This window comes from Camelus dromedarius, chromosome 2, assembly GCF_036321535.1.
Source record: "Camelus dromedarius isolate mCamDro1 chromosome 2, mCamDro1.pat, whole genome shotgun sequence".
In the NCBI taxonomy this organism is placed as follows: Eukaryota; Metazoa; Chordata; class Mammalia; order Artiodactyla; family Camelidae; genus Camelus; species Camelus dromedarius.
Window position 1 is genome coordinate 39477308 of NC_087437.1, and position 13472 is coordinate 39490779.

The following is a 13472-nucleotide window of genomic DNA, read 5'->3' on the forward strand; positions in this document are numbered from 1 at the left end:
TTTAATTCCTGCAAAATAAAGCCATGGCTGAACTACATTTAGCATCTAATACTTTAAAGTTCTAATTCTTAATTGATATCCACAAAGAATTCTTTCCCTTGTCCTGCAAAATTGTTGATTTACCGCTTTCTTAAAAAATGAGTGAACTGAAACCAAAGGTAAGTTTGAGGTTACACTGGTTGAGTTCAATACAAATACTGAATGTACCAAAAAATATCAAATTTCAAAATATCTTTTGTTTCTTTCTTCAAATTATAAGCACAATGATTATTTCTCAAGTCTCTTGAAAAAAACAGGTTTCTATGACATAGTTTCAATATTCCATCTTGATATATTTTTAGAGACCATTTTAGAGTAACTGGTTTTTACAGCAAACAAAAACAATTGGAATAAAGTAGTGTGGAATGTGATAAGACTTGCTTCTCCTGGTCTAAGAATTATTCCAGAATCCTAGTGATAAAGTATTCTAACTGTCATACTCCATTATATCCATCTTCCAAATATCACAGTAAATTATATCCATCCATAATTCCCAATTAACTGTTAACAGTTTTAGAGCAAGGAGAGAATCTTAATTTTTGCATTTCTAGAACCTTGGACAATGCCTAACACATAGTAGACACTTGATAAATATGTAGTGAATAAATAGATTAATTGATTTCTATTATTTTTATAAAAATAAAACAAAGTGGCATGACTCATAACCTGATAAATTGCATCAAATATCTCACATTCCTTTTTTTCTGGGCTACCTCTACCTCTACCTAACTGCCCAGTTCCCAAATTCCACTGCAAAATGTCACAACATGACTCCAGGTATAACACACATGTGGTACATAGTAAATATTTAATATTCATTTACTGAATGATTGAATGAGCAAATGATAATGCTCAAGTAAAAAGCATAATCAATTATAACAATCTGTGAATAGAGTTTAGGTATGAAACTACACCTTTTGGAAAAGGTAGGATGATTTTCATATAAGTAGAATTCTATGTAGTTGATGAAAATGTTAAAAAGACATTGGTAAAAGTATATTTAACCAATTTTGTGACACATTGAGTTCTACTTTTGAAAATCACATAGCCTATTATTTCAGGTCTCAAATTTTTTTGACATCGTTAAGAAAATGTAACACATTTATACAACATAATTTAGTATTTCACTATATAACATATGGTTTACTTACTGTCGATTTATGATAGTCACTCTAAAGTCATGGAAAATTATTATTCATAATAATACCACCATCAATTATTGAGTGTTTACTGTATTCCATACATTTCATACACAATATCATTAAAACAGACTCTAATTGCCTCTCAGTTTCTTTCTTCTGAGAATTTGTCTCAATTATTTGTATTTTTTTTAAGTTCTGTGTTTCTAAGATTGTAAATTTTATGAGGGCAGGAAATAAGTACCTTCTGTTTATCACTACACATTCAGCATTTAATACGGAACAGTCACATATTAGTTCAAACACATATTTATCAGTCAATAAATGAACAAATAAATTAATTAATGCTTCATGCTAGATATTATCGCACCCACTTTACTAAAAGAAATACCTTAGGCTTAGAGACTATAAAGAACTTGCTCAAGGTCAAATAAGCTTGGAGCCAGAACTTGAATCCATATTTTTAAAAATCCAAATCCATGCTATTATATGCTATGGTCTGGCTCACAATATATTTACTTCTTGGTTTAATCTGTTCAGGCTGCTCAATAAACTATATAGACTGGGTGGTTTAAACAATAAACATTTCTTTTTGCAGAGTGGAGAATGGGAAATCCAAGATCAGTGTCCTGGCAGTTTTGGTGCCTGGTAGGAGCTCACTTCCTAGTTCATCAATGGCTATCCTTTGGCTGTGTCTTCAGCTGACAGAAGAGGGCAAGAGAGCTCTCTGGGGTCATTTTTAAAGGGTCCTAACCCTATTCATGAGGGCCCCACCTTCACGACCTAGTTACTTCCCAAAGGCCTCACCTCCTTTCACCATCACATTGGAGCTTAGAATTTCAACATATGAATTTTGGAGGGATACAAACATTCTTTCCATAATACTCCCTATTTATTCTCCAAAGTAAATGATAAAATGTGTGTTATTGGATTATATTAGAGATTTAGACAGATATTTCTGAAGAAACAATATGGACTACTAGACACATTCTTTAAGACATTCCTGATTGAAAAGTAGGGATTAATACATTGTTCAGCTTCAGATTTCATTGAGTTAAATATGATAAAATAAGGTTTGCAAACTCCAAAGCAGTGCAGGAAAAAAAACACAATAAAGGAAAATCAAAACAATAACAGAAATCTAAACCTCAATCAAGTTTTTAAAAAACTTTGAGAAAGAAGAAAAAAGCATATAAAATCTAAATGTAAAAAAAAATCAACCAGTAGATGTCAGTAATCACAATATTGATTTGTCAGGTAAAAGTCAGATTTTTTTCAGACTGAATTAAGGAAATAAAGCCATATGTAGATTATGAGACAGTCTTAGTGCACAAAGATAGGAAAAGCTGATAGTAAAAGATTTGAAATGATATATCAGGCAAATACTAGTTAAAAGAATGCTGGCAGGTAATGTAATATCAGTAAAAAATAGACTTTCAGACAAAAGTTATATTTGGTTACCTGCTACAACATGGATGAACTTTGAAAACATTACACTAAGTTAAATAAGCCAGACAAAAGAGACTATATTGTATGATTCTACTTTTGTGAGGAATAGGTAAAATCATAAACTAGACACATTTATAGAAACAGCGAGTAGGAGAACAGAGGTTATCAGGGGCTGGGCGTGAGGGAATGGGGAGTGATTATTTGATGGGCACATAGTTTTTTTTTATAGCTCTACTAGGTATAAAGACAATCATTACCTAGTACTAAAACTTCAGTTCCTACAGAAGATATCATTTGTTTGAATTTGAAGTAACTTTAAAATACATAAAGAAAAAAATGAATAGGCATACAGGTAAAATTGAGATGTTTATTTCCATAATGGGAATTTCAATACACTTTTAATTATTGATAGGTCAAAGCAGAAAAAATTAATATAGTCATAGAAAAGTTTTAGTAAGCATGATGTAGTAGAAATATATATTACACTACACCCCAGATTACAGCATATACATTCTTCTCAAGCACATTTACAATATTTACAAAATTGATTGCATTTATATTAGGCTATAAGGCAAGCCTCAACCATCCTAGCTGGTACTCATTAAGAAAATAAAAAGAAATTAAAGACATCAAAAAGTAATAAGTTAGAACCAAAAGAATATAATATGAGTGTTAAGTATAATGTGAGTTTATAGAGCAAGTTAGCAGAATATTAAATTAAAGTGCAATAATCACTTGCATCATTAGAGAACGGTAACAGAGATCAGAAAATACATCATTTTTCTAAATGTCATTTTAAGTAGCAATAAGAAATATAACCTATTAGAGGGAAATCAAACAAAAGATTTGCAAGACTTAATAATATTTTGAAACTTTACCCAAATAATTTAACCAAAAAAACTTTACCCAAATTATTTAACCAAGACCTAAATTAATGAAGAGATGTTTTATATATAGATACAGTCATTGTTATAGAGATAGCAAGTGTCCCCAAATTGTTCTATAGTATTATTTAGTGTTATTCTAATTAAAACTTTATGAAGGATTTTAAAATCAGATTCTAATATTTACATGGAAGAGAAAAAAGCCAAGATTAGCTAAGATATTCATGAGGGAGAGGAATAAGAGGGATCGTTTATCCACCCAGATATTAAGAATTAAGATAAAGCCACAGTAAATAAGAAAATGTGGTATTGGCGCATGGATAGACAGACTGACCCATAGGAGAGAATACAGGTTCAGGTGAAGAAGAAATCTTGGAAAATACAGGGGTGACATGTCAGATCTCTGGGAAAATGAAAAGCTATTCAATAAATGTAGCTTAAAAATGTAAATACATATTAACAAACTGAATTGGCCCCTTCCTGTCACCGTATTAAAAATAGTTGCTAATGGTTTAAAGATGTCTCTCTGAAACAAAACTAAAAATTTTTGAAGAAAATATAAGAGAGCTCTCTCTAAAATTAGGGTAAAGAAGATTTTCTTAAATAATGCATAAAAAGGATTAACCACGAAAGACTGCTGACTCTAATTACATTAACAACTTCTGTGTCTTAAAAGTATATGAAAATAAAGTCCCAAGCTCTGGGAAGATATTTGCAATATATATAACCATCAAAAGATTATTACCTCAAATACTTTTCTAAACTTGTAGGTCAATAATATAATTACTCTAAAAAGAACTGGGCAAAAGATATGAACAGGAGTTTCACAAAAGAGGAAACATTTTGTCAAGCAAAATCATGAAAATTTCAACTCATTTGTAACAAGGGAAATGAAAATTAAGATGCAGTGAGATAGCTACCATTTTACCCACTCGATTGGCAGAAACTGAGAATCTGACGACAATAATTGGAGAAGATATGGCAACCCTTAGTCATCGCTGGTGCAATATTGATTCATTTCAGTTAAATTCTTGTACCTTATCTGAGTCCTACAAGGACTGTCTAATATACACATTCTTGCTTATGTCCTAGTTTTTAGGCTCATGGCGGTTGGGTATATGTATTCTTGTGCTTTATAACATATTTGTTATTGCATTTTATATCATTTTACAATACATATATTATACATATTTTTTACATGTATCAAAAGGAAAAATGTAAATTAAAACATTATTTTAAATATAACATCAATTAAGAAATCTGCAAATTGTATTTGTGTTTATATTTCTAGTTCAAAGACATTTAATTGAATAGAGGTTTTTATTTATACTAATCACACTTATACATGAAATTTTCTGAAGTACTTCAATTCTTGCATTTGTATGGAATAGGCTTCTGAAATATCCCTATTTCTGAAATTTAGCTGTGGTTTTTGTCCTTCCAAATGGTGACTATAATCAAGAAGTACGCATTTTATAAATTGCAAAATTATTTATTGTGCTTCACAGTTCAAAGAAGTGCTTTTAAATATATTTGACTCCCCCAGAACGCTTGGGTGGCAGATGGATAAAGCGGTTATTAGAGAGGGACTATTTATGTAAGCAGAAACTAAGTTTTTAAGAGGGTAAATGACCTACACAGGTCCACACAACGCCAGTGGCATAGATTATACTTGACTTTTCACTTCTTGTCTGCTCTCTCCCCTCTACCATTTTACCTCAAAAGATAATAATAAGCTTGCAAGTCTGTGAAATGTTTCACCACTTTCAAAATGCCTTCCACATCACATCATCTGTTTTGATTCCCACATTCACCCTTGAGTTTCTTTAGCATATTTCTTCCTTCTCATAACATACATAGAGCATAATTTAAACTGAACATAGTATTAGCTATGAAAATATAAAATCTTTCTGTTAAAAATTTTACTAGATAGTCAAATCAAAGTAACAGTAAAACAATCTTGCTTTTGTTTCATAAGCCCCACAGTTGTATTCACTGATTCATCTAAGAAATAAGTAAAATTAATTATTTTGGATTGTATTGGGTTTTTTTTTAAGTAAATACATGAATGAGTGAATAAATGAATGATCGTAGCATCCAAACAGCTTCTGCTTTTCTGGGCTTTGTGAAGATAGAAAGAAATGTGTCCTTCTTTCTAGAAACCTACTTATTTTACATTTAATAAAGTACTAAGGAAATCTTTCCAGAAATATTTCTTTAATGTTGTATTTAAATATAATGAGTATTATTCAAATGAATAACATAGTCTTACTAAACAGGATGATTCATTGTCGTTATTTGTAAACAACCTGCTTAAATTTTCTCTCTAGTGCCCCTGTGGTCTTGCCAGCAAATGGTAGTCTGGTTCTAGGCAAACTACATTTCACATCCCAACAACCGCACCTGCTCACGCTGGGCAGGGTTTGGCCTGAGTTGCTGCTCATTAGAGGCTCTGGCAGAGAGAAGGAGTGGGTGGAAGAAGCAATGAAACCAGTGCCTGAAAAGTGAAACTGAGGTTTAGGTTTTATATGGGATTTTATTTGGTGAGTAGTTACACTGCTTTTCATTATACCAGAAAACAGGTTGCTGGCAGCATATTTAAAATGTATGGCACTTTTAAGGGGCAGAACGTGAAATTAAAGCTTGATGACATGAATTCTAATCTGTGCCCCATAGTCATACGTGTGCCAGCAAACGTACATGCTGGTACATTAATTGTAATCAGACGTTCCCTTAAAAGCAGCAACAATCTCCACTTTGCTGCACATGGAGAATCGAGGAAACAATGCCGTTAAGAGTTTACATGCCATCTTATGCTCCACTTTCTTCATAACATTACATCAGTTCTGCAGGCATTTTCTGCCCCATTTACCAAACTGGCTCCAGTCAATGAAGTTTTGCATTATATGCCCCCAGGGAAGAAAATAATGCAAGAGTTTTACTGTCCATGTTAATGCCATTTAATACATTACTCAAACACATACTTAAGACCAACAGTTCTGATTACGCAACTTTGGTTTAAAGTGGCTTCCAAACTGACTTCTTAACTGGCAACTTCTCAGCAGCGCATGTCTTCCCAAACTTCTTTTTTGGAGGATATGTGGGTCGAGGGAGTACAGTTTGAGATGCTGCAAACTAGGATGTTTTCAATGTTATAACTTCATTGTCTAAAAAGAAAGAGAAAAAGGACATCCAGCCTGTTTGTTCTACTTCATTTTTAAAAATTTGTGTCTTTAAGTATTGCTTAAACTGGAACTAATCCTCACCTATCTCTTGGGAGGCTAATGTCTTTGAAAAATGGTTTAACATTCTGAAGACAATGTGAGTCCAAAAGTTAAAGTTTAAAGTAGGAGTGAATAGTGAGGTAGAACAGCATTCGGTCTCTTTTTTGGAGGATTTGGACTTCACTCCACTCCTTCTGAGTAGGAGAAAACAAATCTGTCTTTTCTCTGTTTGGATAAGAAAGGGAGAAGGCTTAAAGAAGAGAAACATTTTCAATACCAGCTGTTCCCTAACTCAAGCCCTACATAAATTTATTTTTTCTTGAGCTGGAGATACTAGAACAAAACCCTAAAGAGAACGGAAAATGGAGAGTGAATCAATGAAGCCAATTTTATTATTCTAGGGTACACATTTTTCAGAGAGCAAGGAGACTAACGGATGAGTTCAATTCAGAACCTGTGATAAAAACATAGGTTTCTAATAAAAACTCTGGGTTATACTGTAGTGGGCAAGCATCCCCGAGTGACAAACCAATGCCAGTTGCTAATTCTTTTCACAAAGATCTTCAACATGTTTAAGCAATCATTACCAGATATGTAAATCAAATAATGTCATCTCAAGACCAAGCAACTTTTATTTTTGGATAGTTGTGGCTTTCAGATTTAGACTTGTTATAGTCTTCAAAGCGGGGTCTTCACAGCATAATAGTATCTAGACTTAATATTTAGAGATTCTTCACTGAGTTTAAGATCTCATTAGAAAGATTGAACTCATAAACATATCACCAACTAAATTTACAGAGCAGGTTTGGGATGTGTGTGCTTTAGCTCAGCAAGAATTTAACTGATGCAGTATAACAATTAAGGCAAAATACAAATAAGCATGTCAAATGGGAATTTAAAAATGATGCTTCAGTATGGCTGACTATTTTATTCATTGTGGCCACTGACAATACGTCTGCTTAAAGCTGAAATGTGGGACCTCCAGGCAAGTTAAGATTCTACCTTCCCCTGACCCACCCGTTCTTTCATGAGAAGATATTTACTACACAAGGTTTTTCTTCTGCTTTTCCAGATGCTCTCCCCACTGAAGACTGCAGTTTGTTTCAGTGGCATCAATGTTTCAGACTTGTTCAAACAAAACTTGTCTCCCCACCCCCACTCTAGCATAGGCGCCATACTGTTGACTGCATTTTTCATCCCTCCAAACCCCGCTATGAAAAGCCACGGATCTTGAAACTCAACAGATCTGGGTCCAAATCCCATTTCTATCACCTGCTAGTACCTGTTCTTTTAAACTTAATGTCATGAGCATTAGTTTCCTTGCTTAGACAGTGGAACAGTCTTGTAGGGGTAGTTGAAGAATGAGGAATACTGTGCAAAGATAGTGTTCAACTTATTGGAAGCTCTTAAAATAAGAAACTAAGGGAAGCTAGAATGAAGATGAACAAAGAGTCATTCCTGCCCCTCCCAAACAGATCTGGTGTGTGCTGGGCCTGAGGACTTGAGAGAAGCAGATGGTCCACAAGAGAGCAGTGAGTCTTCTCTGAGAAAGGAGTCCTTGGCCGGGACTTTGCTTCCCCAGTGACTAACTCATCTGGGCAAGGGAAGCGAAGCCTGAAATGTTGGGATTGCTGTGAGGGGAAGTCAGCCCGACAGGCCGAGTTGCCTTTCTTGTCCTTGGCATTGTAACAGTGCACGGTCTTCTGTTGTTCCTGGAACCACTCGAGCATATAATGAATGGAGTACCAGTGATTGGAAACGGTCGGCCCTCGATGATATTTCCGCAAGTTGTTTTCCTTCTACAACTTGGTAATGGATTTTTCTAACTTTAACAGGATGGTTGAAGTGTCTCATGATTTTATATGCTGTTGCCCCCTCTGGAGCCAACTCTGTCCAGTTATCATGTCATTTTTTTCAACACTGAAAATCAACTCATTTCCAAAATCTGAAATGTTTTCCTTGGACGGTTACATGATCCTAAGCAAACAAACAAAGTGAAGAGCCATTCTGCTGCTTCTGAAGACATTTGAGCTTTTTTTTTTTTTTTTTTCCTTTTCTTAATGAGTTAAGTTTTTGGATCTGTAGATTAGGTTCACTGAATTCTGTAGAGGTCAGGGGAAAGTAAGGAACGTTTGACAGTCTTTGTGCAGGAGGGAAATGGAGAGCCATGAGGCTGACCCATTTCTGTGTATGGATGCCTGGCGGGCCAGTTAATTGAAGGAGAAGGCAGAGGGCTAGTAGTGACTATTAAGTAATGAAGCACTATGATGACAGACACACCCGGGTTAAAACCCTGCTCTGCTACTAACTAGATGGATGAACTTAGACAAAGTTCTTAAAATCCGTGAGCTTCAATTTTCACTTCTTTTGTAGTGTTGTGAGGACTAATGTGTATCGAGTGCTTATTATATGCTGGCCACTATTCTAAGCACTTTGCTTGTAATATTCTATTTAATTTTCATAATTACCCTATGAGGTATGAAGCAAATATTATTATTTGGTTTGTAAACATAAGAAAACTAAGAGAAAGAACACCTGGCTGAAAGTAACAAATTTATGACAAAGTTAGAATTTTAACCTAGGCAGTTGGACTTCAAAGCCTGTATATTTAACCACTATGGTATAACTACGTCACCTGACATAAAATTAACATTTAATAAATGGGTGAATATATACTTGTGTATTATTTTAATATTTCAATATATCATATATATTCAAGGTTTGGTTTTAGAACTTTAAGCAAGAATCAGTAAACTGTGCTTGAAAAATTTTTAGTAAGCTTTGAGAATTTGCTGTTGGAACTTTAGGGTTGGCAGTTACACTGGTCACCGATTTGGGAAGTTCTGTTCACCCCTGAACACCAAGTGTGAACTCAGAGATGACAGAGATGCTCTAGAGTTGGTTTCAACATTGGGTAGGACTCTCTTTCTCTTCTGTTCCTAAGGACATGATTTTTCGTTTCATGGAAAGGGAAAATTAAATGATGCTGTTTTTCATTCTCATGTTTATTCTGTCATCTTTAGTTTTGCTATGCATTGATATGACCTTATGATTCTTTTCCCTAATGTTTTTTGGGTTCATATTTTCTCAATCAATCCACTGGTTAACCTTTCAGCAATTGTTGCTGTACTCTAGACACCTTCAGGACATCATCCTAGCTCAGTGGCTCCACACTAGGAGGCAGAGTCCTTTCTTCCATTACAGCTGACACAAACCAATACTGTGCCTTCATTGTTTTCTGGAAAGTCCCTGCTTTAGTCCACCTTGAATATAAACTACAGAATTAACCACAGGGACTTCTACATGCCTTCTACACACCCCATCCAGCTTATTCTCCACACACCCACCCCCAAAGCATATTAAAAAAAATTAAAAAACTGATTTGAAACCTTTAAATTTACAGAATTTAAAGTACTGAATCAACCCGCCTTATTTTCAGATTTCAATTCAATCTGATTTTTTTTCTTTTCAGCCCCTTAAAGTGTTCCTCGATGTCCCACATTATCTCCTAACATGAACGTTTTTTTCTCCAGCTCCACCAATGTCTCCCTTTCCAGCTCTCACCTTGTTTTCCCCCGTCATTGGGACCCTGCTTCTACAGTCACACAGCCTGCGTGCCTCCTCCCCAGCGATGGTCACTCATCGATCTACCTTCATATTTACATTATCTAAAAATACTTTTGTTGACAAACTTTACCTTATGATGATTCTTTGTGTCCTAAGTATAAATAAGTTTTCAATAAATTATTGATTAGATAAAAATAGACGGCCTGTGAATTCTCTGTTAAGCATCTACTTGGATACATATCACATGAGGAAAAGGAAGTGGTGGGAGCATGGTCTATTGCCACGGTCTGTCACTGTTCCTCAGTTTGCATCACGTTCTTACGTGGGTTGAAAGGTTGCTGTACCAATGTTCTCTACACATTTCATATGTGTTTGTTTAGTATCTTATGCTACCTTGTTTTGAGAAAGAAAACTTGATTTTTAACTTTTCTCATTTAATTCTGCCATCTGGTCTCCTGTAATGTTCCTACTCAAATGTTTTCTGAGTTAATAAAAACATGTCAATAGTTCTTTATTCCGAATTAAGTCAAATTTCTCATCACCCCTCATAATTGCTTAAATTAAAGAATTCTGATTTATTCTTGCTTTCTTTTATATTTAATCCCTAACTAATGCCTGTGTATATGACCTATTTCAGGATCTTATTTTTTAATAACTGTGCTTCACTCTAAGTGTTTAATAAACCAGTTCACCAACAAACAAATAAGTAAGTAAAGATAAGTAGATTAGATTGATGAATTAAAAAGGGCCTTTGGGTAGGGGGAGCCCAATACTATTTTGATATTATTGAATGAATTCACATAAGAAATCTAGATCCATGTGGTACATAAACTGTGTTTAGCAACCAAAGCCTGACATACTGGCAATTTCACCAGACTTGTAAAAGCTGTTATTTTTGACTGAAGAAATGAAATTTGCATTGATTACCAAAACAGGCTGACATTCGTTTGCGAGAACACGATCAATCTACAGCAAGCACGTTCGCCAAACAGCACGTTCATTGGAAAATAGCTTCAGTGTAAAATTAATATGTTCTTTTCCTTTTTTCAACATGCGCAATGGGAACTTTTTCGTTTTGCTTAAGTATTATCTATTCCAACTTATACATTGTTTACTTTTCTTAATGTAATAATAACACCATGGCACAAATGCATTCTTTCCATGTGAGATAATTACGTGAATTAAGTTAGTCCAATACTTACACCTAGCTTGAGTTCAAAACAGTTTTTTTTTTAATGTTTTGATTATAAGCAAGTAAATGAGCATATGTCCAATTACATTTTGGGTGCAATAGCTTTAGCCACCACATTTTGGCATTTCATTTTATTAGCTAAAAGTTCACATATGGTTTCCATGTCTCCAAGCTGTCTTTAAGGATACAAGAGCTCTATAACCTAACATTGTTTTCTTTCCTTCTCTCTCCCAGCCCCCTCTCTCTTCCTCTCACATGCTCCCTTATAGAGGTACCTCTCTTAGTTTTCAAGATTATATGTGAGAATTGTGAAAACCTGGAAGTTTGCTGGTGCTTTGAAGAAATGATTAAAGAAATGCTTCCAATGCTAAACTTTTTACCGAAAAGGAGTCAAAAATGGATGCCAAAATATTTACTATGGAAACAGCAGTATTAATATGCAAATATATAAGGCTTACAGTGATTTTTAGCTGCTTCCTTTTGATGGCCAGGTGCCACATGAGAGTTATTGTAGTCCCTCCCCTCTTCAGAACCCTCCCGAACAGCTCTGGAATGAAGGAGTGGAGAAGCTAAGTGAACACCTTAAAGACTGAAATGTATAAGACACAGCCGTGCTGGTGAAGGGCACGGGATAAGGGAGCACAAAGAAACATATTCAGCTCCTTTTGGTTTCAGCATTCAGCCCTGTGTATCTGTGTTACTGATACAGTTAATGGTTTGGAAAACTGCAAGACTTGCATATTTTGGCCAAGACTTAAAGACAACCTTTCTAAACAACTGAAACTTGGTAACTTTTTAAGGTTGTTGCTCTAGAATTTCAAGAGCCTTGGGGTGAATCAAATCTCTTCATTTCAGTTACCTTGCCTGTATATTGAAAATGTTACATTCAATTTCCAAAGAAAGTGGGAATTTTGAATGTGTTGTTGATTCACAAAGATTTCTGAAACTTCATATACACATAGTATTAAGTCAGTATTAGACACTCTTCAAGTTCAATATATATTTAATTAAAAAAGAAAAACAGTAAGACCTTGAAATAGTCAACTGTGTTAAGTGTTGAACTAAGCATGCTATAACAGTAGACCAGACCCCTGGCTTTCAAAGATTAACTTGAAAAGCTTTTGAAGGCAACCCTTAAGAAGCGGGACAGGGAATATTTTGTCTCTTTTTCCCTGAGGGGCAAATCTGATGCGTGTACCATGCAGCTGATAGTATGAACAGTGTTTGAGCTTCACAGACTAGTCATTACCTACTTGTCCAGCTGATTTTCTTCTCTCACCCCTACTGGCAAAGTTGTCTTTTCAGGCCATAGAAAATCTTTGTTTCTTTGTGAGAAATAGATCACACACACACAAAAACCTGCTCACCAAATGACTTTAGTCTTTTTTCTATAAAACCATTAACAATCCAAAGGAGACACTTAGGGCTTTTTTATTTTTTTTTTTTAAATTGTAATGTATTGCATTTGAGTTGTGGGACATATACCAATAGTGCTACTTAGAATTTGGACCCACTATGAATGTCAAAGTGCAAGTATGTTTTCCTACCTTAGGTTCACTTTTCAAATGTCTCTCACTTATATTAACTATAATCTTTCTATATTTTGACTCATTTTGACTTTTTGGAAAGTCAGTTTTTGCAACCAATTACCAATGACTATTAGAGTGTTACAAATACAGAGTTTAGTCGGAAGTTTCAATTCCCTTTTAATCTGGCATAAGTGTGTTCGAGACTGATTGTCCACTTGCAGTGTCTAGAGTCTAGCATTAACAGTATTTAACCTCGAGAATATATAGATGTTTTACAGAATTGAGTCTAGGAGCGTAACTGCTCATATCACATGATACGAAGCTTGTAGAAACTATGACGCTCTTAGACTGTGGTTAAGACCTAAAATAAGCTATTGTTCCTTATTACAGATCTCTTGTTTCTCTATTAGTTCTAAACTGGCTGATCTTTATGTTACTATTTAGAGATA